The sequence below is a fragment of the Ovis canadensis genome, chromosome 19 (assembly GCF_042477335.2).
Source record: "Ovis canadensis isolate MfBH-ARS-UI-01 breed Bighorn chromosome 19, ARS-UI_OviCan_v2, whole genome shotgun sequence".
NCBI classification, from domain to species: Eukaryota; Metazoa; Chordata; class Mammalia; order Artiodactyla; family Bovidae; genus Ovis; species Ovis canadensis.
In genome coordinates, this window is record NC_091263.1 from 10,199,875 (window position 1) to 10,224,704 (window position 24,830).

The following is a 24,830-nucleotide window of genomic DNA, read 5'->3' on the forward strand; positions in this document are numbered from 1 at the left end:
CCGCTCTGGTGGCCTCAGGAAAGGCCAGTCCCCATGCGAGTTCCGCGGGGGCGTCTCGGGATTCCTCTCCCGTCGATGCCGGGGCCTAAGACCTTGTGTGGAGTCGAGGCTGGAACCTGAGGATTCCTCTCCAGTGCTGCCATGGATCTTGGGGTACTTCTGGATTCTCCCCAGGGGAGTCAGTCCTCGTTTCGAATGTGGGCATGCACTTGCGCTTTCCTCCAGAGCGGTAGCAGCAGTGTCACGCAGTCCGCCGCGTGGATCAAAGGATCTATGGTTTTCCCTCGAGTCTTTCCCACGAGGCTTTCCCACGAGGCTTTCCCACAGGGCTGTCCCACGTGCACACGTGGTGGGAGTCGATCCTCGGCTTGAACGTCAAGGCAGTGCAGGGAAAACAGGTTCCTCTGGAATGGACTGACATATCTGGGGGACTCTTGGAATGGTGGCACGACCCTGGAGTTCCTCTCGCCTTTCCTGTGGAGAGCGCCTCCTCTTGAGATGCGACGGGAACGCCGGGAATTCTTTCCCTACGAAACAGGGAAAGGATCCCTCATCTCGAGCTAGGAGGGGGAAACGGGGCTCCCCTGGATGTGTGCGGGACCCATGTGCTTCCTCTAGAGTGGAGACGGGTATGTCGGGGAACTTCTTGAGTTGCCGCAAGGGTGTGAAGGACCCTTTGGAAGTTCCAGTGGTTAGACGTGATTAGCCTCGAGAAGCCTCAGCGGAAATGGGCCTCATCTCGCCTGAAGGGCAAAACCGCCTGGATTTTCTCGAGTTGCGGCAGGTGCTCTCGACTTACGACGGGGACCTCAGGGAACCGCTCTGGTGGCCTCAGGAAAGGCCAGTCCCCATGCGAGTTCCTCGGGGGCCTCTCGGGATTCCTCTCCCGTCGATGCCGGGGCCTAAGACCTTGTGTGGAGTCGGGGCCGGAACCTGAGGATTCCTCTCCAGTGCTGACATGGATCTTGGGGTACTTCTGGAGTCTCCCCAGGGGAGTCAGTCCTCGTCTCGAATGCGGGCATGCACTTGCGCTTTCCTCCAGAGCGGTAGCAGCAGTGTCACGCAGTCCGCCCAATGGATCAAAGGATCTATGGTTTTCCCTCGAGTCTTTCCCACGAGGCTTTCCCACGAGGCTTTCCCACAGGGCTGTCCCACGTGCACACGTGGTGGGAGTCGATCCTCGGCTTGAACGTCAAGGCAGTGCAGGGAAAACAGGTTCCTCTGGAATGGACTGACACATCTGGGGGACGCTTGGAATGGTGGCACGATCCTTCAGTTCTTCTCGCCTTCCTGTGGAGAGCACCTCCTCTTGAGATGCGACGGGAACGCCGGAATTCTTTCCCTACGAAACAGGGAAAGGATCCCTCATCTCGAGCTAGGAGGGGGAAACGGGGCTCCCCTGGATGTGTGCGGGACCCATGTGCTTCCTCTCGAGTGGAGACGGGTATGTCGGGGAACTTCTTGAGTTGCCGCAAGGGTGTGAAGGACCCTTTGGAAGTTCCAGGGGTTAGATGTGATTAGCCTCGAGAAGCCTCAGCGGAAATGGGCCTCATCTCGCCTGGAGGGCAAAACCGCCTGGATTTTCTCGAGTTGCGGCAGGTGCTCTCGACTTACGACGGGGACCTCAGGGACCCGCTCTGGTGGCCTCAGGAAAGGCCAGTCCCCATGCGAGTTCCGCGGGAGCGTCTCGGGATTCCTCTCCCGTCGATGCCGGCGCCTAAGACCTTGTGTGGAGTCGGGGCCGGAACCTGAGGATTCCTCTCCAGTGCTGATATGGATCTTGGGGTACTTCTGGAGTCTCCCCAGGGGAGTCAGTCCTCGTCTCGAATGCGGGCATGCACTTGCGCTTTCCTCCAGAGCGGTAGCAGCAGTGTCACGCAGTCCGCCGCGTGGATCAAAGGATCTATGGTTTTCCCTCGAGTCTTTCCCACGAGGCTTTCCCACGAGGCTTTCCCACAGGGATGTCCCACGTGCACACGTGGTGGGAGTCGATCCTCGGCTTGAACGTCAAGGCAGTGCAGGGAAAACAGGTTCCTCTGGAATGGACTGACACATCTGGGGGACTCTTGGAATGGTGGCAAGACCCTGGAGTTCCTCTCGCCATTCCTGTGGAGAGCGCCTCCTCTTGAGATGCGACGGTAACGCCGGGAATTCTTTCCCTACGAAACAGAGAAAGGATCCCTCATCTCGAGCTAGGAGGCGGAAACGGGGCTCCCCTGGATGTGTGCGGGACCCCACGTGCTTCCTCTCGCGTGGAGACGGGAATGTCGGGGAACTTCTTGAGTTGCAGCAATGTTGTGAAGGACCCTTTGGAAGTTCCAGTGGTTAGATGTGATTGGCCTCGAGAAGCCTCAGCGGAAATGGGCCTCATCTCGCCTGGAGGGCAAAACCTCCTGGATTTTCTCGAGTTGCGGCAGGCGCTCTCGACTTACGACGGGGACCTCAGGGACCCGCTCTGGTGGCCTCAGGAAAGGCCAGTCCCCATGCGAGTTCCTCGGGGGCCTCTCGGGATTCCTCTCCCGTCGATGCCGGGGCCTAAGACCTTGTGTGGAGTCGGGGCCGGAACCTGAGGATTCCTCTCCAGTGCTGACATGGATCTTGGGGTATTTCTGGAGTCTCCCCAGGGGAGTCAGTCCTCGTCTCGAATGCGGGCATGCACTTGCGCTTTCCTCCAGAGCGGTAGCAGCAGTGTCACGCAGTTCGCCGCGTGGATCAAAGGATCTATGGTTTTCCCTCGAGTCTTTCCCACGAGGCTTTCCCACGAGGCTTTCCCACAGGGCTGTCCCACGTGCACACGTGGTGGGAGTCGATCCTCGGCTTGAATGTCAAGGCAGTGCAGGGAAAACAGGTTCCTCTGCAATGGACTGACACATCTGGGGGACTCTTGGAATGGTGGCAAGACCCTGGAGTTCCTCTCGCCTTTCCTGTGGAGAGCGCCTCCTCTTGAGATGCGACGGGAACGCCGGGAATTCTTTTCCTACGAAACAGGGAAAGGATCCCTCATCTCGAGCTAGGAGGCGGAAACGGGGCTCCCCTGGATGTGTGCGGGACCCACGTGCTTCCTCTCGAGTGGAGACGGGTATGTCCGGGAACTTCTTGAGGTGCAGCAATGGTGTGAAGGACCCTTTGGAAGTTCCAGTGGTTAGATGTGATTGGCCTCGAGAAGCCTCAGCGGAAATGGGCCTCATCTCGCCTGGAGGGCAAAACCTCCTGGATTTTCTCGAGTTGCGGCAGGTGCTCTCGACTTGCGACGGGGACCTCAGGGACCCGCTCTGGTGGCCTCAGGAAAGGCCAGTCCCCATGCGAGTTCCTCGGGGGCCTCTCGGGATTCCTCTCCCGTCGATGCCGGGGACTAAGACCTTGTGTGGAGTCGGGGCCGGAACCTGAGGATTCCTCTCCAGTGCTGACATGGATCTTGGGGTATTTCTGGAGTCTCACCAGGGGAGTCAGTCCTCGTCTCGAATGCAGGCATGCACTTGCGCTTTCCTCCAGAGCGGTAGCAGCAGTGTCACGCAGTCCGCCGCGTGGATCAAAGGATCTATGGTTTTCCCTCGAGTCTTTCCCACGAGGCTTTCCCACGAGGCTTTCCCACAGGGCTGTCCCACGTGCACACGTGGTGGGAGTCGATCCTCGGCTTGAACGTCATGGCAGTGCAGGGAAAACAGGTTCCTCTGGAATGGACTGACACATCTGGGGGACTCTTGGAATGGTGGCAAGACCCTGGAGTTCCTCTCGCCTTTCCTGTGGAGAGCGCCTCCTCTTGAGCTGCGACGGGAAAGCCGGGAATTCTTTCCCTACGAAACAGAGAAAGGATCCCTCATCTCGAGCTAGGAGGCGGAAACGGGGCTCCCCTGGATGTGTGCGGGACCCCACGTGGGTCCTCTCGAGTGGAGACGGGTATGTCGGGGAACTTCTTGAGTTGCAGCAAGGGTGTGAAGGACCCTTTGGAAGTTCCAGTGGTTAGACGTGATTAGCCTCGAGAAGCCTCAGCGGAAATGGGCCTCATCACGCCTGGAGGGCAAAACCTCCTGGATTTTCTCGAGTTGCGGCAGGTGCTCTCGACTTACGACGGGGACCTCAGGGACCCGCTCTGGTGGCCTCAGGAAAGGCCAGTCCCCATGCGAGTTCCTCGGGGGCCTCTCGGGATTCCTCTCCCGTCGATGCCGGGGCCTAAGACCTTGTGTGGAGTCGGGGCCGGAACCTGAGGATTCCTCTCCAGTGCTGACATGGATCTTGGGGTACTTCTGGAGTCTCCCCAGGGGAGTCAGTCCTCCTCTCGAATGCGGGCATGCACTTGCGCTTTCCTCCAGAGCGGTAGCAGCAGTGTCACGCAGTCCGCCCAATGGATCAAAGGATCTATGGTTTTCCCTCGAGTCTTTCCCACGAGGCTTTCCCACGAGGCTTTCCCACAGGGCTGTCCCACGTGCACACGTGGTGGGAGTCGATCCTCGGCTTGAACGTCAAGGCAGTGCAGGGAAAACAGGTTCCTCTGGAATGGACTGACATATCTGGGGGACTCTTGGAATGGTGGCACGACCCTGGAGTTCCTCTCGCCTTTCCTGTGGAGAGCGCCTCCTCTTGAGATGCGACGGGAACGCCGGGAATTCTTTCCCTACGAAACAGGGAAAGGATCCCTCATCTCGAGCTAGGAGGGGGAAACGGGGCTCCCCTGGATGTGTGCGGGACCCATGTGCTTCCTCTCGAGTGGAGACGGGTATGTCGGGGAACTTCTTGAGTTGCCGCAAGGGTGTGAAGGACCCTTTGGAAGTTCCAGTGGTTAGACGTGATTAGCCTCGAGAAGCCTCAGCGGAAATGGGCCTCATCTCGCCTGAAGGGCAAAACCGCCTGGATTTTCTCGAGTTGCGGCAGGTGCTCTCGACTTACGACGGGGACCTCAGGGAACCGCTCTGGTGGCCTCAGGAAAGGCCAGTCCCCATGCGAGTTCCTCGGGGGCCTCTCGGGATTCCTCTCCCGTCGATGCCGGGGCCTAAGACCTTGTGTGGAGTCGGGGCCGGAACCTGAGGATTCCTCTCCAGTGCTGACATGGATCTTGGGGTACTTCTGGAGTCTCCCCAGGGGAGTCAGTCCTCGTCTCGAATGCGGGCATGCACTTGCGCTTTCCTCCAGAGCGGTAGCAGCAGTGTCACGCAGTCCGCCCAATGGATCAAAGGATCTATGGTTTTCCCTCGAGTCTTTCCCACGAGGCTTTCCCACGAGGCTTTCCCACAGGGCTGTCCCACGTGCACACGTGGTGGGAGTCGATCCTCGGCTTGAACGTCAAGGCAGTGCAGGGAAAACAGGTTCCTCTGGAATGGACTGACACATCTGGGGGACGCTTGGAATGGTGGCACGATCCTTCAGTTCTTCTCGCCTTCCTGTGGAGAGCACCTCCTCTTGAGATGCGACGGGAACGCCGGAATTCTTTCCCTACGAAACAGGGAAAGGATCCCTCATCTCGAGCTAGGAGGGGGAAACGGGGCTCCCCTGGATGTGTGCGGGACCCATGTGCTTCCTCTCGAGTGGAGACGGGTATGTCGGGGAACTTCTTGAGTTGCCGCAAGGGTGTGAAGGACCCTTTGGAAGTTCCAGTGGTTAGACGTGATTAGCCTCGAGAAGCCTCAGCGGAAATGGGCCTCATCTCGCCTGGAGGGCAAAACCGCCTGGATTTTCTCGAGTTGCGGCAGGTGCTCTCGACTTACGACGGGGACCTCAGGGACCCGCTCTGGTGGCCTCAGGAAAGGCCAGTCCCCATGCGAGTTCCGCGGGAGCGTCTCGGGATTCCTCTCCCGTCGATGCCGGCGCCTAAGACCTTGTGTGGAGTCGGGGCCGGAACCTGAGGATTCCTCTCCAGTGCTGATATGGATCTTGGGGTACTTCTGGAGTCTCCCCAGGGGAGTCAGTCCTCGTCTCGAATGCGGGCATGCACTTGCGCTTTCCTCCAGAGCGGTAGCAGCAGTGTCACGCAGTCCGCCGCGTGGATCAAAGGATCTATGGTTTTCCCTCGAGTCTTTCCCACGAGGCTTTCCCACGAGGCTTTCCCACAGGGATGTCCCACGTGCACACGTGGTGGGAGTCGATCCTCGGCTTGAACGTCAAGGCAGTGCAGGGAAAACAGGTTCCTCTGGAATGGACTGACACATCTGGGGGACTCTTGGAATGGTGGCAAGACCCTGGAGTTCCTCTCGCCATTCCTGTGGAGAGCGCCTCCTCTTGAGATGCGACGGTAACGCCGGGAATTCTTTCCCTACGAAACAGAGAAAGGATCCCTCATCTCGAGCTAGGAGGCGGAAACGGGGCTCCCCTGGATGTGTGCGGGACCCCACGTGCTTCCTCTCGCGTGGAGACGGGAATGTCGGGGAACTTCTTGAGTTGCAGCAATGTTGTGAAGGACCCTTTGGAAGTTCCAGTGGTTAGATGTGATTGGCCTCGAGAAGCCTCAGCGGAAATGGGCCTCATCTCGCCTGGAGGGCAAAACCTCCTGGATTTTCTCGAGTTGCGGCAGGCGCTCTCGACTTACGACGGGGACCTCAGGGACCCGCTCTGGTGGCCTCAGGAAAGGCCAGTCCCCATGCGAGTTCCTCGGGGGCCTCTCGGGATTCCTCTCCCGTCGATGCCGGGGCCTAAGACCTTGTGTGGAGTCGGGGCCGGAACCTGAGGATTCCTCTCCAGTGCTGACATGGATCTTGGGGTATTTCTGGAGTCTCCCCAGGGGAGTCAGTCCTCGTCTCGAATGCGGGCATGCACTTGCGCTTTCCTCCAGAGCGGTAGCAGCAGTGTCACGCAGTTCGCCGCGTGGATCAAAGGATCTATGGTTTTCCCTCGAGTCTTTCCCACGAGGCTTTCCCACGAGGCTTTCCCACAGGGCTGTCCCACGTGCACACGTGGTGGGAGTCGATCCTCGGCTTGAATGTCAAGGCAGTGCAGGGAAAACAGGTTCCTCTGCAATGGACTGACACATCTGGGGGACTCTTGGAATGGTGGCAAGACCCTGGAGTTCCTCTCGCCTTTCCTGTGGAGAGCGCCTCCTCTTGAGATGCGACGGGAACGCCGGGAATTCTTTTCCTACGAAACAGGGAAAGGATCCCTCATCTCGAGCTAGGAGGCGGAAACGGGGCTCCCCTGGATGTGTGCGGGACCCACGTGCTTCCTCTCGAGTGGAGACGGGTATGTCCGGGAACTTCTTGAGGTGCAGCAATGGTGTGAAGGACCCTTTGGAAGTTCCAGTGGTTAGATGTGATTGGCCTCGAGAAGCCTCAGCGGAAATGGGCCTCATCTCGCCTGGAGGGCAAAACCTCCTGGATTTTCTCGAGTTGCGGCAGGTGCTCTCGACTTGCGACGGGGACCTCAGGGACCCGCTCTGGTGGCCTCAGGAAAGGCCAGTCCCCATGCGAGTTCCTCGGGGGCCTCTCGGGATTCCTCTCCCGTCGATGCCGGGGACTAAGACCTTGTGTGGAGTCAGGGCCGGAACCTGAGGATTCCTCTCCAGTGCTGACATGGATCTTGGGGTACTTCTGGAGTCTCACCAGGGGAGTCAGTCCTCGTCTCGAATGCAGGCATGCACTTGCGCTTTCCTCCAGAGCGGTAGCAGCAGTGTCACGCAGTCCGCCGCGTGGATCAAAGGATCTATGGTTTTCCCTCGAGTCTTTCCCACGAGGCTTTCCCACGAGGCTTTCCCACAGGGCTGTCCCACGTGCACACGTGGTGGGAGTCGATCCTCGGCTTGAACGTCATGGCAGTGCAGGGAAAACAGGTTCCTCTGGAATGGACTGACACATCTGGGGGACTCTTGGAATGGTGGCAAGACCCTGGAGTTCCTCTCGCCTTTCCTGTGGAGAGCGCCTCCTCTTGAGCTGCGACGGGAAAGCCGGGAATTCTTTCCCTACGAAACAGAGAAAGGATCCCTCATCTCGAGCTAGGAGGCGGAAACGGGGCTCCCCTGGATGTGTGCGGGACCCCACGTGGGTCCTCTCGAGTGGAGACGGGTATGTCGGGGAACTTCTTGAGTTGCAGCAAGGGTGTGAAGGACCCTTTGGAAGTTCCAGTGGTTAGACGTGATTAGCCTCGAGAAGCCTCAGCGGAAATGGGCCTCATCACGCCTGGAGGGCAAAACCTCCTGGATTTTCTCGAGTTGCGGCAGGTGCTCTCGACTTACGACGGGGACCTCAGGGACCCGCTCTGGTGGCCTCAGGAAAGGCCAGTCCCCATGCGAGTTCCTCGGGGGCCTCTCGGGATTCCTCTCCCGTCGATGCCGGGGCCTAAGTCCTTGTGTGGAGTCGGGGCCGGAACCTGAGGATTCCTCTCCAGTGCTGACATGGATCTTGGGGTACTTCTGGAGTCTCCCCAGGGGAGTCAGTCCTCCTCTCGAATGCGGGCATGCACTTGCGCTTTCCTCCAGAGCGGTAGCAGCAGTGTCACGCAGTCCGCCCAATGGATCAAAGGATCTATGGTTTTCCCTCGAGTCTTTTCCACGAGGCTTTCCCACGAGGCTTTCCCACAGGGCTGTCCCACGTGCACACGTGGTGGGAGTCGATCCTCGGCTTGAACGTCAAGGCAGTTCAGGGAAAACAGGTTCCTCTGGAATGGACTGACACATCTGGGGGACTCTTGGAATGGTGGCCCGACCCTGGAGTTCCTCTCGCCTTTCCTGTGGAGAGCGCCTCCTCTTGAGATGCGACGGGAACGCCGGGAATTCTTTCCCTACCAAACAGGGAAAGGCTCCCTCATCTCGAGCTAGCAGGCGGAAACGGGGCTCCCCTGGATGTGTGCGGGACCCCACGTGCTTCCTCTCGAGTGGAGACGGGTATGTCGGGAAACTTCTTGAGGTGCAGCAATGGTGTGAAGGACCCTTTGGAAGTTCCAGTGGTTAGATGTGATTGGCCTCGAGAAGCCTCAGCGGAAATGGGCCTCATCTCGCCTGGAGGGCAAAACCTCCTGGATTTTCTCGAGTTGCGGCAGGTGCTCTCGACTTACGACGGGGACATCTGGGACCCGCTCTGGTGGCCTCAGGAAAGGCCAGTCCCCATGCGAGTTCCTCGGGGGCCTCTCGGGATTCCTCTCCCGTCGATGCCGGGGCTAAGACCTTGTGTGGAGTCGGGGCCGGAACCTGAGGATTCCTCTCCAGTGCTGACATGGATCTTGGGGTACTTCTGGAGTCTCCCCAGGGGAGTCAGTCCTCGTCTTGAATGCGGGCATGCACTTGCGCTTTCCTCCAGAGCGGTAGCAGCATTGTCACGCAGTCCGCCGCGTGGATCAAAGGATCTATGGTTTTCCCTCGAGTCTTTCCCACGAGGCTTTCCCACGAGGCTTTCCCACAGGGCTGTCCCACGTGCACACGTGGTGGGAGTCGATCCTCGGCTTGAACGTCAAGGCAGTTCAGGGAAAACAGGTTCCTCTGGAATGGACTGACACATCTGGGGGACTCTTGGAATGGTGGCACGACCCTTCAGTTCCTCTCGCCTTTCCTGTGGAGAGCGCCTCCTCTTGAGATGCGACGGGAACGCCGGGAATTCTTTTCCTACGAAACAGGGAAAGGATCCCGCATCTCGAGCTAGGAGGCGGAAACGGGGCTCCCCTGGATGTGTGCGGGACCCACGTTCTTCCTCTCGAGTGGAGACGGGTATGTCGGGAAACTTCTTGAGTTGCAGCAATGGTGTGAAGGACCGTTTGGAAGTTCCAGTGGTTAGATGTGATTGGCCTCGAGAAGCCTCAGCGGAAATGGGCCTCATCTCACCTGGAGGGCAGAACCTCCTGGATTTTCTCGAGTTGCGGCAGGTGCTCTCGACTTAGGACGGGGACCTCAGGGACCCGCTCTGGTGGCCTCAGGAAAGGCCAGTCCCCATGCGAGTTCCTCGGGGGCCTCTCGGGATTCCTCTCCCGTCGATGCCGGGGCCTAAGACCTTGTGTGGAGTCGGGGCCGGAACCTGAGGATTCCTCTCCAGTGCTGACATGGACCTTGGGGTACTTCTGGAGTCTCCCCAGGGGAGTCAGTCCTCGTCTTGAATGCGGGCATGCACTTGCGCTTTCCTCCAGAGCGGTAGCAGCAGTGTCACGCAGTCCGCCGCGTGGATCAAAGGATCTATGGTTTTCCCTCGAGTCTTTCCCACGAGGCTTTCCCACGAGGCTTTCCCACAGGGCTGTCCCACGTGCACACGTGGTGGGAGTCGATCCTCTGCTTGAACGTCAAGGCAGTGCAGGGAAAACAGGTTCCTCTGGAATGGACTGACACATCTGGGGGACTCTTGGAATGGTGGCACGACCCTGGAGTTCCTCTCGCCTTTCCTGTGGAGAGCGCCTCCTCTTGAGATGCGACGGGAACGCCGGGAATTCTTTCCCTACGAAACAGGGAAAGGATCCCTCATCTCGAGCTAGGAGGCGGAAACGGGGCTCCCCTGGATGTGTGCGGGACACCACGTGCCTCCTCTCGAGTGGAGACGGGCATCTCGGGGAACTTCTTGAGTTGCAGTAATGGTGTGAAGAACCCTTTGGAAGTTCCAGTGGATAGATGTGATTGGCCTCGAGAAGCCTCAGCGGAAATGGGCCTCATCTCGCCTGGAGGGCAAAACCTCCTGGATTTTCTCGAGTTGCGGCAGGTGCTCTCGACTTACGACGGGGACCTCAGGGACCCGCTCTGGTGGCCTCAGGAAAGGCCAGTCCCCATGCGAGTTCCTCGGGGGCCTCTCGGGATTCCTCTCCCTTCGATGCCGGGGCCTAAGACCTTGTGTGGAGTCGGGGCCGGAACCTGAGGATTCCTCTCCAGTGCTGACATGGATCTTGGGGTACTTCTGGAGTCTCCCCAGGGGAGTCAGTCCTCGTCTCGAATGCGGGCATGCACTTGCGCTTTCCGCCAGAGCGGTAGCAGCAGTTTCACGCAGTCTGCCCAATGGATCAAAGGATCTATGGTTTTCCCTCGAGTCTTTTCCACGAGGCTTTCCCACGAGGCTTTCCCACAGGCTGTCCCACGTGCACACGTGGTGGGAGTCGATCCTCGGCTTGAACGTCAAGGCAGTGCAGGGAAAACAGGTTCCTCTGGAATGGACTGACACATCTGGGGGACTCTTGGAATGGTGGCCCGACCCTGGAGTTCCTCTCGCCTTTCCTGTGGAGAGCGCCTCCTCTTGAGATGCGACGGGAACGCCGGGAATTCTTTCCCTACGAAACAGGGAAAGGATCCCTCATCTCGAGCTAGGAGGCGGAAACGGGGCACCCCTGGATGTGTGCGGGACCCACGTGCTTCCTCTCGAGTGGAGACGGGTATGTCGGGGAACTTCTTGAGTTGCAGCAAGGGTGTGAAGGACCCTTTGGAAGTTCCAGTGGTTAGAAGTGATTAGCCTCGAGAAGCCTCAGCGGAAATGGGCCTCATCGCGCCTGGAGGGCAAAACCTCCTGGATTTTCTCGAGTTGCGGCAGGTGCTCTCGACTTACGACGGGGACCTCAGGGACCCGCTCTGGTGGCCTCAGGAAAGGCCAGTCCCCATGCGAGTTCCTCCGGGGCGTCTCGGGATTCCTCTTCCGTCGATGCCGGGGCCTAAGACCTTGTGTGGAGTCGGGGCCGGAACCTGAGGATTCCTCTCCAGTGCTGACATGGATCTTGGGGTACGTCTGGAGTCTCCCCAGGGGAGTCAGTCCTCGTCTCGAATGCGGGCATGCACTTGCGCTTTCCTCCAGAGCGGTAGCAGCAGTGTCACGCAGTCCGCCGCGTGGATCAAAGGATCTATGGTTTTCCCTCGAGTCTTTCCCACGAGGCTTTCCCACGAGGCTTTCCCACAGGGCTGTCCCACGTGCACACGTGGTGGGAGTCGATCCTCGGCTTGAACGTCAAGGCAGTGCAGGGAAAACAGGTTCCTCTGGAATGGACTGACACATCTGGGGGACTCTTGGAATGGTGGCACGACCCTGGAGTTCCTCTCGCCTTTCCTGTGGAGAGCGCCTCCTCTTGAGATGCGACGGGAACGCCGGGAATTCTTTCCCTACGAAACAGGGAAATGATCCCTCATCTCGAGCTAGGAAGCGGAAACGGGGCTCCCCTGGATGTGTGCGGGACCCACGTGCTTCCTCTCGAGTGGAGACGGGTATGTCGGGGAACTTCTTGAGTTGCAGCAAGGGTGTGAAGGACCCTTTGGAAGTTCCAGTGGTTAGACGTGATTAGCCTCGAGAAGCCTCAGCGGAAATGGGCCTCATCTCGCCTGGAGGGAAAAACCGCCTGGAATTTCTCGAGTTGCGGCAGGTGCTCTCGACTTACGACGGGGACCTCAGGGACCCGCTCTGGTGGCCTCAGGAAAGGCCAGTCCCCATGCGAGTTCCTCGGGGGCCTCTCGGGATTCCTCTCCCGTCGATGCCGGGGCCTAAGACCTTGTGTGGAGTCGGGGCCGGAACCTGAGGATTCCTCTCCAGTGCTGACATGGATCTTGGGGTACTTCTGGAGTCTCCCCAGGGGAGTCAGTCCTCGTCTCGAATGCGGGCATGCACTTGCGCTTTCCTCCAGAGCGGTAGCAGCAGTGTCACGCAGTCCACCGCGTGGATCAAAGGATCTAAGGTTTTCCCTCGAGTCTTTCCCACGAGGCTTTCCCACAAGGCTGTCCCACGTGCACACGTGGTGGGAGTCTATCCTCGGCTTGAACGTCAAGGCAGTGCAGGGAAAACAGGTTCCTCTGGAATGGACTGACACATCTGGGGGACTCTTGGCATGGTGGCATGACCCTGGAGTTCCTCTCGCCTTTCCTGTGGAGAGCGCCTCCTCTTGAGATGCGACGGGAACACCGGGAATTCTTTCCCTACGAAACAGGGAAAGGATCCCTCATCTCGAGCTAGGAGGCGGAAACGGGGCTCCCCTGGATGTGTGCTGGACACCACGAGCTTCCTCTCGAGTGGAGACGGGTATGTCGGGGAACTTCTTGAGTTGCAGCAAGGGTGTGAAGGACCCTTTGGAAGTTCCAGTGGTTAGACGTGATTGGCCTCGAGAAGCCTCAGCGGAAATGGGCCTCATCTCGCCTGGAGGGCAAAACCTCCTGGATTTTCTCGTGTTGCGGCAGGTGCTCTCGACTTACGACGGGGACCTCAGGGACCCGCTCTGGTGGCCTCAGGAAAGGCCAGTCCCCATGCGAGTTCCTCGGGGGCCTCTCGGGATTCCTCTCCCGTCGATGCCGGGGCCTAAGACCTTGTGTGGAGTCGGGGCCGGAACCTGAGGATTCCTCTCCAGTGCTGACATGGATCTTGGGGTACTTCTGGAGTCTCCCCAGGGGAGTCAGTCCTCGTCTCGAATGCGGGCATGCACTTGCGCTTTCCTCCAGAGCGGTAGCAGCAGTGTCACGCAGTCCGCCGCGTGGATCAAAGGATCTATGGTTTTCCCTCGAGTCTTTCCCACGAGGCTTTCCCACGAGGCTTTCCCACAGGGCTGTCCCACGTGCACACGTGGTGGGAGTCGATCCTCGGCTTGAACGTCAAGGCAGTGCAGGGAAAACAGGTTCCACTGGAATGGACTGACACATCTGGGGGACTCTTGGAATGGTGGCATGACCCTGGAGTTCCTCTCGCCTTTCCTGTGGAGAGCGCCTCCTCTTGAGATGCGACGGGAACGCCGGGAATTCTTTCCCTACGAAACAGGGAAAGGATCCCTCATCTCGAGCTAGGAGGCGGAAACGGGGCTCCCCTGGATGTGTGCTGGACACCACGAGCTTCCTCTCGAGTGGAGACGGGTATGTCGGGGAACTTCTTGAGTTGCAGCAAGGGTGTGAAGGACCCTTTGGAAGTTCCAGTGGTTAGACGTGATTGGCCTCGAGAAGCCTCAGCGGAAATGGGCCTCATCTCGCCTGGAGGGCAAAACCTCCTGGATTTTCTCGTGTTGCGGCAGGTGCTCTCGACCTATGACGGGGACCTCAGGGACCCGCTCTGGTGGCCTCAGGAAAGGCCAGTCCCCATGCGAGTTCCTCGGGGGCCTCTCGGGATTCCTCTCCCGTCGATGCCGGGGCCTAAGACCTTGTGTGGAGTCGGGGCCGGAACCTGAGGATTCCTCTCCAGTGCTGACATGGATCTTGGGGTACTTCTGGAGTCTCCCCAGGGGAGTCAGTCCTCGTCTCGAATGCGGGCATGCACTTGCGCTTTCCTCCAGAGCGGTAGCAGCAGTGTCACGCAGTCCGCCGCGTGGATCAAAGGATCTATGGTTTTCCCTCGAGTCTTTCCCACGAGGCTTTCCCACGAGGCTTTCCCACAGGGCTGTCCCACGTGCACACGTGGTGGGAGTCGATCCTCGGCTTGAACGTCAAGGCAGTGCAGGGAAAACAGGTTCCACTGGAATGGACTGACACATCTGGGGGACTCTTGGAATGGTGGCATGACCCTGGAGTTCCTCTCGCCTTTCCTGTGGAGAGCGCCTCCTCTTGAGATGCGACGGGAACGCCGGGAATTCTTTCCCTACGAAACAGGGAAAGGATCCCTCATCTCGAGCTAGGAGGCGGAAACGGGGCTCCCCTGGATGTGTGCGGGACAACACGTGCTTCCTCTCGAGTGGAGACGGGTATGTCGGGGAACTTCTTGAGTTGCAGCAAGGGTGTGAAGGACCCTTTGGAAGTTCCAGTGGTTAGATGTGATTGGCCTCGAGAAGCCTCAGCGGAAATGGGCCTCATCTCGCCTGGAGGGCAAAACCTCCTGGATTTTCTCGAGTTGCGGCAGGTGCTCTCGACTTACGACGGGGACCTCAGGGAACCGCTCTGGTGGCCTCAGGAAAGGCCAGTCCCCATGCGAGTTCCTCGGGGGCCTCTCGGGATTCCTCTCCCTTCGATGCCGGGGCCTAAGACCTTGTGTGGAGTTGGGGCCGGAACCTGAGGATTCCTCTCCAGTGCTGACATGGATCTTGGGGTACTTCTGGAGTCTCCCCAGGGGAGTCAGTCCTCGTCTCGAATGCGGGCATGCACTTGCGCTTTCCTCCATAGCGGTAGCAGCAGTGTCACGCAGTCCACCGCGTGGATCAAAGGATATAAGGTTTTCCCTCGAGTCTTTCCCACGAGGCTTTCCCACAAGGCTGTCCCACGTGCACACGTGGTGGGAGTCGATCCTCGGCTTGAACGTCAAGGCAGTGCAGGGAAAACAGGTTCCTCTGGAATGGACTGACACATCTGGGGGACTCTTGGCATGGTGGCATGACCCTGGAGTTCCTCTCGCCTTTCCTGTGGAGAGCGCCTCCTCTTGAGATGCGACGGGAACGCCGGGAATTCTTTCCCTACGAAACAGGGAAAGGATCCCTCATCTCGAGCTAGGAGGCGGAAACGGGGCTCCCCTGGATGTGTGCTGGACACCACGAGCTTCCTCTCGAGTGGAGACGGGTATGTCGGGGAACTTCTTGAGTTGCAGCAAGGGTGTGAAGGACCCTTTGGAAGTTCCAGTGGTTAGACGTGATTGGCCTCGAGAAGCCTCAGCGGAAATGGGCCTCATCTCGCCTGGAGGGCAAAACCTCCTGGATTTTCTCGTGTTGCGGCAGGTGCTCTCGACTTACGACGGGGACCTCAGGGACCCGCTCTGGTGGCCTCAGGAAAGGCCAGTCCCCATGCGAGTTCCTCGGGGGCCTCTCGGGATTCCTCTCCCGTCGATGCCGGGGCCTAAGACCTTGTGTGGAGTCGGGGCCGGAACCTGAGGATTCCGCTCCAGTGCTGACATGGATCTTGGGGTACTTCTGGAGTCTCCCCAGGGGAGTCAGTCCTCGTCTCGAATGCGGGCATGCACTTGCGCTTTCCTCCAGAGCGGTAGCAGCAGTGTCACGCAGTCCGCCGCGTGGATCAAAGGATCTATGGTTTTCCCTCGAGTCTTTCCCACGAGGCTTTCCCACGAGGCTTTCCCACAGGGCTGTCCCACGTGCACACGTGGTGGGAGTCGATCCTCGGCTTGAACGTCAAGGCAGTGCAGGGAAAACAGGTTCCTCTGGAATGGACTGACACATCTGGGGGACTCTTGGAATGGTGGCACGACCCTGGAGTTCCTCTCGCCTTTCCTGTGGAGAGCACCTCCTCTTGAGATGCGACGGGAACGCCGGAATTCTTTCCCTACGAAACAGGGAAAGGATCCCTCATCTCGAGCTAGGAGGCGGAAACGGGGCTCCCCTGGATGTATGCGGGACCCACGTGATTCCTCTCGATTGGAGACGAGTATGTCGGGGAACTTCTTGAGTTGCCGCAAGGGTGTGAAGGACCCTTTGGAAGTTCCAGTGGTTAGACGTGATTAGCCTCGAGAAGCCTCAGCGGAAATGGGCCTCATCTCGCCTGGAGGGAAAAACCGCCTGGAATTTCTCGAGTTGCGGCAGGTGCTCTCGACTTACGACGGGGACCTCAGGGACCCGCTCTGGTGGCCTCAGGAAAGGCCAGTCCCCATGCGAGTTTCTCGGGGGCCTCTCGGGATTCCTCTCCCGTCGATGCCGGGGCCTAAGACCTTGTGTGGAGTCGGGGCCGGAACCTGAGGATTCCTCTCCAGTGCTGACATGGATCTTGGGGTACTTCTGGAGTCTCCCCAGGGGAGTCAGTCCTCGTCTCGAATGCGGGCATGCACTTGCGCTTTCCTCCAGAGCGGTAGCAGCAGTGTCACGCAGTCCGCCGCGTGGATCAAAGGATCTATGGTTTTCCCTCGAGTCTTTCCCACGAGGCTTTCCCACGAGGCTTTCCCACAGGGCTGTCCCACGTGCACACGTGGTGGGAGTCGATCCTCGGCTTGAACGTCAAGGCAGTGCAGGGAAAACAGGTTCCTCTGGAATGGACTGACACATCTGGGGGACTCTTGGAATGGTGGCACGACCCTGGAGTTCCTCTCGCCTTTCCTGTGGAGAGCGCCTCCTCTTGAGATGCGACAGGAACGCCGGGAATTCTTTCCCTACGAAACAGGGAAAGGATCCCTCATCTCGAGCTAGGAGGCGGAAACGGGGCTCCCCTGGATGTGTGCGGGACCCCACGTGCTTCCTCTCGAGTGGAGACGGGTATGTCGGGGAACTTCTTGAGTTGCAGCAATGGTGTGAAGGACCCTTTGGAAGTTCCAGTGGTTAAATGTGATTGGCCTCGAGAAGCCTCAGCGGAAATGGGCCTCATCTCGCCTGGAGGGCAAAACCTCCTGGATTTTCTCGAGTTGCGGCAGGTGCTCTCGACTTACGACGGGGACCTCAGGGACCCGCTCTGGTGGCCTCAGGAAAGGCCAGTCCCCATGCGAGTTCCTCGGGGGCCTTTCGGGATTCCTCTCCCGTCGATGCCGGGGCCTAAGACCTTGTGTGGAGTCGGGGCCGGAACCTGAGGATTCCTCTCCAGTGCTGACATGGATCTTGGGGTACTTCTGGAGTCTCCCCAGGGGAGTCAGTCCTCGTCTCGAATGCGGGCATGCACTTGCGCTTTCCTCCAGAGCGGTAGCAGCAGTGTCACGCAGTCCACCGCGTGGATCAAAGGATCTAAGGTTTTCCCTCGAGTCTTTCCCACGAGGCTTTCCCACAAGGCTGTCCCACGTGCACACGTGGTGGGAGTCGATCCTCGGCTTGAACGTCAAGGCAGTGCAGGGAAAACAGGTTCCTCTGGAATGGACTGACACATCTGGGGGACTCTTGGCATGGTGGCATGTCCCTGGAGTTCCTCTCGCCTTTCCTGTGGAGAGCGCCTCCTCTTGAGATGCGACGGGAACGCCGGGAATTCTTTCCCTACGAAACAGGGAAAGGATCCCTCATCTCGAGCTAGGAGGCGGAAACGGGGCTCCCCTGGATGTGTGCTGGACACCACGAGCTTCCTCTCGAGTGGAGACGGGTATGTCGGGGAACTTCTTGAGTTGCAGCAAGGGTGTGAAGGACCCTTTGGAAGTTCCAGTGGTTAGACGTGATTGGCCTCGAGAAGCCTCAGCGGAAATGGGCCTCATCTCGCCTGGAGGGCAAAACCTCCTGGATTTTCTCGTGTTGCGGCAGGTGCTCTCGACTTACGACGGGGACCTCAGGGACCCGCTCTGGTGGCCTCAGGAAAGGCCAGTCCCCATGCGAGTTCCTCGGGGGCCTCTCGGGATTTCTCTCCCGTCGATGCCGGGGCCTAAGACCTTGTGTGGAGTCGGGGCCGGAACCTGAGGATTCCTCTCCAGTGCTGACATGGATCTTGGGGTACTTCTGGAGTCTCCCCAGGGGAGTCAGTCCTCGTCTCGAATGCGGGCATGCACTTGCGCTTTCCTCCAGAGCGGTAGCAGCAGTGTCACGCAGTCCGCCGCGTGGATCAAAGGATCTATGGTTTTCCCTCGAGTCTTTCCCACGAGGCTTTCCCACGAGGCTTTCCCACAGGGCTGTCCCACGTGCACACGTGGTGGGAGTCGATCCTCGGCTTGAACGTCAAGGCAGTGCAGGGAAAACAGGTTCCACTGGAATGGACTGACACATCTGGGGGACTCTTGGAATGGTGGCATGACCCTGGAGTTCCTCTCGCCTTTCCTGTGGAGAGCGCCTCCTCTTGAGATGCGACGGGAACGCCGGGAATTCTTTCCCTACGAAACAGGGAAAGGATCCCTCATCTCGAGCTAGGAGGCGGAAACGGGGCTCCCCTGGATGTGTGCGGGACTCCACGTGCTTCCTCTCGAGTGGAGACGGGTATGTCGGGGAACTTCTTGAGTTGCAGCAAGGGTGTGAAGGACCCTTTCTAAGTTCCAGTGGTTAGATGTGATTGGCCTCGAGAAGCCTCAGCGGAAATGGGCCTCACCTCGCCTGGAGGGCAAAACCTCCTGGATTTTCTCGAGTTGCGGCAGGTGCTCTCGACTTACGACGGGGCACTCAGGGAACCGCTCTGGTGGCCTCAGGAAAGGCCAGTCCCCATGCGAGTTCCTGAGGGGCCTCTCGGGATTCCTCTCCCGTCGATGCCAGGGCCTAAGACCTTGTGTGGAGTTGGGGCCGGAACCTGAGGATTCCTCTCCAGTGCTGACATGGATCTTGGGGTACTTCTGGAGTCTCCCCAGGGGAGTCAGTCCTCGTCTCGAATGCAGGCATGCACTTGCGCTTTCCTCCAGAGCGGTAGCAGCAGTGTCACGCAGTCCGCCGCGTGGATCAAAGGATCTATGGTTTTCCCTCGAGTCTTTCCCACGAGGCTTTCCCACGAGGCTTTCCCACAGGGCTGTCCCACGTGAACACGTGGTGGGAGTCGATCCTAGGCTTGAACGTCAAGGCAGTGCAGGGAAAACAGGTTCCTCTGGAATGGACTGACACATCTGGGGGACTCTTGGAATGGTGGCACGACCCTGGAGTTCCTCTCGCCTTTCCTGTGGAGAGCCCCTCCTCTTGAGATGCGACGGGAACGCCGGGAATTCTTTCCATACGAAACAGGTAAAGGATCCCTCATCTCTAGCTAGGAGGCGGAAACGGGGCTCCCCTGGATGTGTGCGGGACACCACGTGCTTCCTCTCGAGTGGAGACGGGTGTGTCGGGGAACTTCTTGAGTTGCAGCAAGGGTGTGAAGGACCCTTTGGAAGTTCCAGTGGTTAGATGTGATTGGCCTCGAGAAGCCTCAGCGGAAATGGGCCTCATCTCGCCTGGAGGGCAAAACCTCCTGGATTTTCTCGAGTTGCGGCAGGTGCTCTCGACTTACGACGGGGACCTCAGGGACCCGCTCTGGTGGCCTCAGGAAAGGCCAGTCCCCATGCGAGTTCCTCGGGGGCCTCTCGGGATTCCTCTCCCGTCGATGCCGGGGCCTAAGACCTTGTGTGGAGTCGGGGCCGGAACCTGAGGATTCCTCTCCAGTGCTGACATGGATCTTGGGGTACTTCTGGAGTCTCCCCAGGGGAGTCAGTCCTCGTGTCGAATGCGGGCATGCACTAGCGCTTTCCTCCAGAGCGGTAGCAGCAGTGTCACGCAGTCCGCCGCGTGGATCAAAGGATCTATGGTTTTCCCTCGAGTCTTTCCCACGAGGCTTTCCCACGAGGCTTTCACACAGGGCTGTCCGACGTGCACACGTGGTGGGAGTCGATCCTCGGCTTGAACGTCAAGGCAGTGCAGGGAAAACAGGTTCCTCTGGATTGGACTGACACATCTGGGGGACTCTTGGAATGGTGGCACGACCCTGGAGTTCCTCTCGCCTTTCCTGTGGAGAGCGCCTCCTCTTGAGATGCGACGGGAACGCCGGGAATTCTTTCCCTACGAAACAGGGAAAGGATCCCTCATCTCGAGCTAGGAGGCGGAAACGGGGCTCCCCTGGATGTGTGCGGGACAACACGTGCTTCCTCTCGAGTGGAGACGGGTATGTCGGGGAACTTCTTGAGTTGCAGCAAGGGTGTGAAGGACCCTTTGGAAGTTCCAGTGGTTAGATGTGATTGGCCTCGAGAAGCCTCAACGGAAATGGGCCTCATCTCGCCTGGAGGGCAAAACCTCCTGGATTTTCTCGAGTTGCGGCAGGTGCTCTCGACTTACGACGGGGACCTCAGGGAACCGCTCTGGTGGCCTCAGGAAAGGCCAGTCCCCATGCGAGTTCCTCGGGGGCCTCTCGGGATTCCTCTCCCTTCGATGCCGGGGCCTAAGACCTTGTGTGGAGTTGGGGCCGGAACCTGAGGATTCCTCTCCAGTGCTGACATGGATCTTGGGGTACTTCTGGAGTCTCCCCAGGGGAGTCAGTCCTCGTCTCGAATGCGGGCATGCACTTGCGCTTTCCTCCATAGCGGTAGCAGCAGTGTCACGCAGTCCACCGCGTGGATCAAAGGATCTAAGGTTTTCCCTCGATTCTTTCCCACGACGCTTTCCCACAAGGCTGTCCCACGTGCACACGTGGTGGGAGTCGATCCTCGGCTTGAACGTCAAGGCAGTGCAGGGAAAACAGGTTCCTCTGGAATGGACTGACACATCTGGGGGACTCTTGGCATGGTGGCATGACCCTGGAGTTCCTCTCGCCTTTCCTGTGGAGAGCGCCTCCTCTTGAGATGCGACGGGAACGCCGGGAATTCTTTCCCTACGAAACAGGGAAAGGATCCCTCATCTCGAGCTAGGAGGCGGAAACGGGGCTCCCCTGGATGTGTGCTGGACACCACGAGCTTCCTCTCGAGTGGAGACGGGTATGTCGGGGAACTTCTTGAGTTGCAGCAAGGGTGTGAAGGACCCTTTGGAAGTTCCAGTGGTTAGACGTGATTGGCCTCGAGAAGCCTCAGCGGAAATGGGCCTCATCTCGCCTGGAGGGCAAAACCTCCTGGATTTTCTCGTGTTGCGGCAGGTGCTCTCGACTTACGACGGGGACCTCAGGGACCCGCTCTGGTGGCCTCAGGAAAGGCCAGTCCCCATGCGAGTTCCTCGGGGGCCTCTCGGGATTCCTCTCCCGTCGATGCCGGGGCCTAAGACCTTGTGTGGAGTCGGGGCCGGAACCTGAGGATTCCTCTCCAGTGCTGACATGGATCTTGGGGTACTTCTGGAGTCTCCCCAGGGGAGTCAGTCCTCGTCTCGAATGCGGGCATGCACTTGCGCTTTCCTCCAGAGCGGTAGCAGCAGTGTCACGCAGTCCGCCGCGTGGATCAAAGGATCTATGGTTTTCCCTCGAGTCTTTCCCACGAGGCTTTCCCACGAGGCTTTCCCACAGGGCTGTCCCACGTGAACACGTGGTGGGAGTCGATCCTAGGCTTGAACGTCAAGGCAGTGCAGGGAAAACAGGTTCCTCTGGAATGGACTGACACATCTGGGGGACTCTTGGAATGGTGGCACGACCCTGGAGTTCCTCTCGCCTTTCCTGTGGAGAGCCCCTCCTCTTGAGATGCGACGGGAACGCCGGGAATTCTTTCCATACGAAACAGGTAAAGGATCCCTCATCTCTAGCTAGGAGGCGGAAACGGGGCTCCCCTGGATGTGTGCGGGACACCACGTGCTTCCTCTCGAGTGGAGACGGGTATGTCGGGGAACTTCTTGAGTTGCAGCAAGGGTGTGAAGGACCCTTTGGAAGTTCCAGTGGTTAGATGTGATTGGCCTCGAGAAGCCTCAGCGGAAATGGGCCTCATCTCGCCTGGAGGGCAAAACCTCCTGGATTTTCTCGAGTTGCGGCAGGTGCTCTCGACTTACGACGGGGACCTCAGGGACCCGCTCTGGTGGCCTCAGGAAAGGCCAGTCCCCATGCGAGTTCCTCGGGGGCCTCTCGGGATTCCTCTCCCGTCGATGCCGGGGCCTAAGACCTTGTGTGGAGTCGGGGCCGGAACCTGAGGATTCCTCTCCAGTGCTGACATGGATCTTGGGGTACTTCTGGAGTCTCCCCAGGGGAGTCAGTCCTCGTGTCGAATGCGGGCATGCACTAGCGCTTTCCTCCAGAGCGGTAGCAGCAGTGTCACGCAGTCCGCCGCGTGGATCAAAGGATCTATGGTTTTTCCTCGAGTCTTTCCCACGAGGCTTTCCCACGAGGCTTTCACACAGGGCTGTCCGACGTGCACACGTGGTGGGAGTCGATCCTCGGCTTGAACGTCAAGGCAGTGCAGGGAAAACAGGTTCCTCTGGATTGGACTGACACATCTGGGGGACTCTTGGAATGGTGGCACGACCCTGGAGTTCCTCTCGCCTTTCCTGTGGAGAGCGCCTCCTCTTGAAATGCGACGGGAACGCCGGGAATTCTTTCCCTACGAAACAGGGAAAGGATCCCTCATCTCGAGCTAGGAGGCGGAAACGGGGCTCCCCTGGATGTGTGCGGGACAACACGTGCTTCCTCTCGAGTGGAGACGGGTATGTCGGGGAACTTCTTGAGTTGCAGCAAGGGTGTGAAGGACCCTTTGGAAGTTCCAGTGGTTAGATGTGATTGGCCTCGAGAAGCCTCAGCGGAAATGGGCCTCATCTCGCCTGGAGGGCAAAACCTCCTGGATTTTCTCGAGTTGGGGCAGGTGCTCTCGACTTACGACGGGGACCTCAGGGAACCGCTCTGGTGGCCTCAGGAAAGGCCAGTCCCCATGCGAGTTCCTCGGGGGCCTCTCGGGATTCCTCTCCCGTCGATGCCGGGGCCTAAGACCTTGTGTGGAGTTGGGGCCGGAACCTGAGGATTCCTCTCCAGTGCTGACATGGATCTTGGGGTACTTCTGGAGTCTCCCCAGGGGAGTCAGTCCTCGTCTCGAATGCGGGCATGCACTTGCGCTTTCCTCCATAGCGGTAGCAGCAGTGTCACGCAGTCTGCCGCGTGGATCAAAGGATCTATGGTTTTCCCTCGAGACTTTCCCACGAGGCTTTCCCACGAGGCTTTCCCACAGGGCTGTGCCACGTGCACACGTGGTGGGAGTCGATCCTCGGCTTGAACGTCAAGGCAGTGCAGGGAAAACAGGTTCCTCTGGAATGGACTGACACATCTGGGGGACTCTTGGAATGGTGGCACGACCCTGGAGTTCCTCTCGCCTTTCCTGTGGATAGCGCCTCCTCTTGAGATGCGACGGGAACGCCGGGAATTCTTTCCCTACGAAACAGGGAAAGGATCCCTCATCTCGAGCTAGGAGGCGGAAACGGGGCTCCCCTGGATGTGTGCGGGACCCACGTGCTTCCTCTCGAGTGGAGACGGGTATGTCGGGGAACTTCTTGATTTGCCGCAAGGGTGTGAAGGACCCTTTGGAAGTTCCAGTTGTTAGACGTGATTAGCCTCTAGAAGCCTCAGCGGAAATGGGCCTCATCTCGCCTGGAGGGCAAAACCTCCTGGATTCTCTCGAGTTGCGGCAGGTGCTCTCGACTTACGACAGGGACCTCAGGGACCCGCTCTGGTGGCCTCAGGAAAGGCCAGTCCCCATGCGAGTTCCTCGGGGGCCTCTCGGGATTCCTCTCCCGTCGATGCCGGGGCCTAAGACCTTGTGTGGAGTCGGGGCCGGAACCTGAGGATTCCTCTCCAGTGCTGACATGGATCTTGGGGTACTTCTGGAGTCTCCCCAGGGGAGTCAGTCCTCGTCTCGAATGCGGGCATGCACTTGCGCTTTCTTCCAGAGCGGTAGCAGCAGTGTCACGCAGTCCGCCGCGTGGATCAAAGGATCTATGGTTTTCCCTCGAGTCTTTCCCCCGAGGCTTTCCCACGAGGCTTTCCCACAGGGCTGTCCCACGTGCACACGTGGTGGGAGTCGATCCTCGGTTTGAACGTCAAGGCAGTGCAGGGAAAACAGGTTCCTCTGGAACGGACTGACACATCTGGGGCACTCTTGGAATGGTGGCACGACCCTGGAGTTCCTCTCGCCTTTCCTGTGGAGAGCGCCTCCTCTTGAGATGCGACGGGAACGCCGGGAATTCTTTCCCTACGAAACAGGGAAAGGATCCCTCATCTCGAGCTAGGAGGCGGAAACGGGGCTCCCCTGGATGTGTGCGGGACCCACGTGCTTCCTCTCGAGTGGAGACGGGTATGTCGGGGAACTTCTTGAGTTGCAGCAAGGGTGTGAAGGTCCCTTTGGAAGTTCCAGTGGTTAGACGTGATTAGCCTCGAGAAGCCTCAGCGGAAATGGGCCTCATCTCGCCTGGAGGGCAAAACCTCCTGGATTTTCTCGAGTTGCGGCAGGTGCTCTCGACTTACGACGGGGACCTCAGGGACCCGCTCTGGTGGCCTCAGGAAAGGCCAGTCCCCATGCGAGTTCCTCGGGGGCCTCTCGGGATTCCTCTCCCGTCGATGCCGGGGCCTAAGACCTTGTGTGGAGTCGGGGCCGGAACCTGAGGATTCCGCTCCAGTGCTGACATGGATCTTGGGGTACTTCTGGAGTCTGCCCAGGGGAGTCAGGCCTCGTCTCCAATGCGGGCATGCACTTGCGCTTTCCTCCAGAGCGGTAGCAGCAGTGTCACGCAGTCCGCCGCGTGGATCAAAGGATCTATGGTTTTCCCTCGAGTCTTTCCCACGAGGCTTTCCCACGAGGCTTTCCCACAGGGCTGTCCCACGTGCACACGTGGTGGGAGTCGAT